Raw genomic sequence first — 5,372 nt, forward strand, 5'->3', positions numbered from 1 at the left:
GTCGGATGGTAAAACGGACAGTAAAACGGACATAGTTGCTCCTTGGGTAGACTGCAGAGACCAAGGCCAGCGCAAGCCACGAATTCTATCCAGTCATGAAAAAGCGGATCCGTTATCGATATGCGACTCAAACCAGAAAGAGGAAACAATGTTTGCATAATGCAATGTTTGTTGCAACAGACCTCCCACCAGGAAACTCATAATCGGAACGAGCGTAGGACGAGTCGCCTTGTTTACATTTCCCACGAAACGGAATATCGAAGACGAACGGAATATCGAAGAACATACTATTGCAAAGACCAAACCACGAATTCTGTCCAGCAATGCCATACACCCTCACCACACGACCCAAACCAGTTGCGTAAGATTCGAGGCATCAAATGCAAAGTAAACATCTGTTTACACTTAACCTGTACAGCCAGGACAAAGCATGACCTCCGAAGATAGAACATCTGAGATGTCGCCTTCTACAACTCGTGCTCTTCAACAAAAACATCAAATGAGGAGTAGGGATGGAATTAATAAAAGATAAAATGAATACCGCAAGGAAATACTACAGGAGAAAATTAGCGCGAGTTAACAGGTCTTTACCCTAGAGGTCCTAAAACAACACACGATCTGCCTGAACGTTCGAGCGGTCCCAGCGATCCCAGAACAACAATTGATCATACTCCGACAAGGATCAGGCCAACCATCCTAAAACAACATTCGGCCAAACATTTCTTAACTGCAACGGAGGTTCACCATAAAACACCGATCGCCGCAAACCGTCGCCATCTACAACGGATGTTTATCATAAAATAACGATCGCCGCCAATTCGACGCCTGTCTGCGGATGTCCGTCGTAAAGTACCAACCAACATCCGTTACCAAGTACATAGATGTTCTATGTATCCTTCCTCTTCCTATTCCCAACATCTCTAAAACTGTTATGAATTATAAATTTGGAAATAAAGGACACTTAACGTTTAACCATCAGCGAACACAGTCGTCGTCTCTTCGCTAAGAACGTCCATCCCACCTAAACCCAACGAACAAAAGTTAACTGGCGCCCGAATAGGGACCTGAGTAATCAATCAATAAATCGGTTTCACGAAAGAAAGAAAGTTTCGATTTCGGTGCAGGTCATCGGGTGCCAGGCGAGAGCACCAGTGTCGGCCGTATCTTCGCACGCCTGGGACACACTCCAATTTGTGTTTGGTGTTAGTCGGAACCGACACCAACATTTTACACACGCCGATCATAACACATAAATGAAGCAAACATGAACCGAACCGAAAAAAGGATTCAAATTGAAGGACGTGAGAACAGTTAAGAACCAGTAATGCGAAAACTGTCAAAAGGAAAAGTAAACCAACCGAATTAGAAAAAAATATTAACTTATTCATTTACTGTCATAGTTAATGATTAGTTTACATACATCAGGAGCCTTGATGAACTAAAACTGTCAGACTCAATTATTAGAAATTCTAGTGATTGAATGTTGGAGCTACAACACTGGAGCTACAAATACAAATACGAAATATACACCACAGTAATGACGGAGGTGTGTAAGATTGAAAAGGCCCTAATAGAAACCAAGCTTGAACCCGAGTGAATTCTAGTCTCCAATCTAGTAAAACGGAACGGATACACCGCGCCGCTACAAATGGTGGCTCCAGAGAGGAAATTATAATCCGTTATAATTTCTAAGTACGAACTCACGCTTAAGGTGTGCTGTCGCCTAAAGAACAGCAAGTGAAACGTCCCAAGTGGAGGTGATACATATCGTATCATCGTGACTGGATACACTTCTTCAGTGCGAGAAGCCAGTCCGCAAAAAACGCCACAGGCGAAAATGCGTTCCCTAAGGGGGTGATACATACCGTATCATCGAGGCTGGACCAAAGTTCTCCAGGGTGAGAAGCCAGCCCGCGTAATTAGTCACCGGTGTGTGACATGGTGTACTGTCGCCATTAAGAACAGCAAGTGAGTGTACCGTCAAACAAGTAAAAGTGCAGTGTATCACAAACTAAGACCAATTACCATATTGGCCGGAATCAATTTCCGTTAGGTGACTGGAGCACAAGTGCTAATGCCAAGAGGTTCCAGCGTGAGAAGGTTTTCTCCCGATTCAACGCCGAATCGCACCAGGTGAGACAGTGAGTTCCTCACCAACAGACGGCTGGAGGCGTATTACAATCCAGTGTGAACTCTGTTCACCGAGCACACGCTCGCGTACGATCCGTGCATTATCACATCGATCGCAGGTATTCGCCCGAGTCGTGAATACCATTCCGCGAACGATACCCGTTACGCGAAGAGATCTCCAAGGAGATCTGGACACCAGAAACAGGTCGTCCTACGGACAATCGGACTGAGAACCACAGGTGACCGGCCGACTCCGAAAAACATCCGCGACCGTTCAATCGGCACGGCAACCCGGAAAACCGGCGTTGCTAAGACGGAAAAGCAGAATAAATCTGCCAAGCTCCAAGGAGAGCAGTAAGCTGAGCCACATAAGAGGCATCGGCGATTAACCACGAGGTTAATGAACATAGTTGCAAGGGCAACTATAACGTCCATCGATACGGCTGGTAACCGGAGCAGCCCAAGCGCCAGTTCCTGAATCGTCGATTCATCCACCAGGAGGACCACCGACCCGCTTCGTCTAAGAAGGCAGCGAGGAAATCGAGGGCGAGACTCAAGAAACCCGAATCCTACGGTAAGTAAGGAAAAGGTAACGAGTCATTTCAAATTCACCGGAATTTGAACGGCAGGTAAGTGCCGGAATAACCCAACTTAAAAGGCGATCATCATGCCTTATAAATTCAAAACTAACCCCAAAGGCAATTGCCGCTTCTGCCTGGGGGAAGACGCAGAGGATGAGAAAATGGTCACATGTTTAGAGTGCGACCGCTATTTCCACCTTGAGTGCGTAAAACTGACGCGCAAGCGACACCACCTGAGAGTTGGCTTTGCCCCAAGTGTCAGAAAATCGCGTACGAACTCCATAGATTGGAGGAGTTAGCGAAAGTTTTTCCTGTAACCGAAAACAGGTTGGAAGCCCTCCTCGAGAGGATGATTATCGGGCAACAAGAGCAGGCCAAGGGGCAGAACGAGGAGCTTCAAAAGGCCGTTCTAAATATGACCCAATGCAAGGCAGAGTCTCCGCAAATTGAAATTTTGCTGAAAAGACAAGCCTTAATGCAATTACCGAAATTCGGGGGCAGTCCCAAGGACTGGCCAAACTTCAAGCGGACTTTTGACGACACAACTGAAGAAGGGGTATTTTCCGATTTGGAAAATCTGAACCGTCTCAAACAAGCATTGTGCGGTCCAGCCCTCAAGGATGTACAACAATTGATGATGGAAGCACAAAACGTGCCAGAAATAATAAAGCGTTTAGAAGAGAAATTCGGAAGATCCGATCTTGTGTATTTGGAATTGTTATCCGAATTGCAGAAATTACGCAAGGATTCCAAAAACATAATCGCCGAAATGTCTTGCGCTCTGGAAAATATCGTCAAAAATGTTAACCTGATGAACAAACCAGCCTATCTGAACGATCATCGTTTAGTGATGGAATTGACGGCCAAGCTTCCGCATCCGATTCAGATCAAAAGAGCCGAATATATGACAGCCGCTAGATCGGCTTTAGATGTCCAAACCCTGGACAATCTGTGTGAGTGGCTCAAGCCGTTCGCCAAAACGGCGGACATGGTGGGAGCCATAAACGCCCATACACATAAGGGCAATATAAATCTACACAACCAGAACCCGGACAGAAAGTCGGGGGAGAAAAGCGAAAGCGAAAGGTTCAAGGGTAATGCCCAGAAGCCAGCCGATCTCGGACATCAGCCGCCCAGAAGCCAGCCGATCCCGAACGTCAGCCGCCCCGAAACCAGCCGAGGCGTACCCGAACGTCCGCCGCCCGGAAGCCGCACTGTAAGCGACCAACTTCTCCAGCGACATGTACCCCATTTCGAGCGACGAGGACATCCGCGAGGTCCTAGTAGAGATAGTAAAGTTATGCGCAGGCCAGCTGAGACCAGTACCGAGCGAGGTACTGGAAACCTACGAAGGTTGGAGGACAGGCAAAATAAAGAATCGACAAGCGATGTCGATTCTAGCGGACGCCCAGTACGAGGTAATAAAGGCAGGGGCCCAGGAAAGGGGGCCTCAGGTATGCTGGGATTTAGTAAATAAGTGGGACTAACCCGATTGCCCGGGAAGGAACATACCGGATAAACAAATAAAAAAATATACATTCATAATCAATTCTTGAAGTTCATCTTCAGTTCATAAAAAAAAAAAAAATATATATATATATATATAAACGAAATACGTGTCGACCTCACCAAAATTCCGAAAAGATCCGAAGGAACCAATACCTCCTAGATTGTTTGGACGCGATCGGTGCCAAACATGAATAGAAGTCTTGATTAAGCTTGGACAATTACTAAATACCTAAATATTAACTAAACGACAAGGACGTCGCCGTCAATTACCCAGGCATGACCAAACTTAAGATTATAACTTAGCAATCGAATCGCAGGCCGCTCCGTCTGCGTACAATTGTAGCGAAGCAAAGGGGGGAATAACAGCGTTCAAGTGGTAAAACGTTAAATATCGTTTTACCGGAAGGGGTATGTTGCGAACGCAGCACTCAGTATCACAAGAACTAGCCCACGGGAACCGTAAACGGGAACCGGGAACAAGTGCAGAAGCGGTATGATCATAAATTCAACCTCAGGACATCCTGGGAACAGGACCCACGCGAAGATAGGATAACCTGGGAACAGGACCCACACGAGGCACAAGAAAATAGAACGGCCTTCCCGATTGGCTAACCCCGAACCGTGTAAACCTATATAAACTTAAGAAACCGTAGAATAAAGGTCAGTCGATTATAACCGATACCCGGCGTAACGTGTGTTCTCGTTCACTTATTACGCAGCGACAGGCCAAACCCTCTTCCATATTCCAAAATCCCTATCCGCCAAAACCCCTTTCCACTCCCTTCCTTTTTGTGCGGACGACGCGACAACATTCCCACTTGGCCCACCTTCGCGGGCCGAGATTGTCGGCGCCGCGCCGCTACAGCAGCAGACGCACTTTCCAGAATCGTATATAATTCCGACGAACTTAAGGCAACCATACCTAAAAATAAGGAAGAGCTAACGAAAAATAAAGTTTTAACAATAACAACGAGAGCAATGGCAAGGGCAAAAAGAGAAGCCGAACCAACCCACAAAAGAAAGAAAGTCGAGACAGGGATTGATCAACCCGTAATGTGGACGACGGACAGGCCGTCGGAGACTACAAAGTTACTAAAAGTAGTAGGGAAAGAAACTACGAAAGGAATAGAGTTGACAGTGTTCAACCACAAA

The sequence above is a fragment of the Anopheles bellator genome, chromosome 1 (assembly GCF_943735745.2).
Source record: "Anopheles bellator chromosome 1, idAnoBellAS_SP24_06.2, whole genome shotgun sequence".
NCBI classification, from domain to species: Eukaryota; Metazoa; Arthropoda; class Insecta; order Diptera; family Culicidae; genus Anopheles; species Anopheles bellator.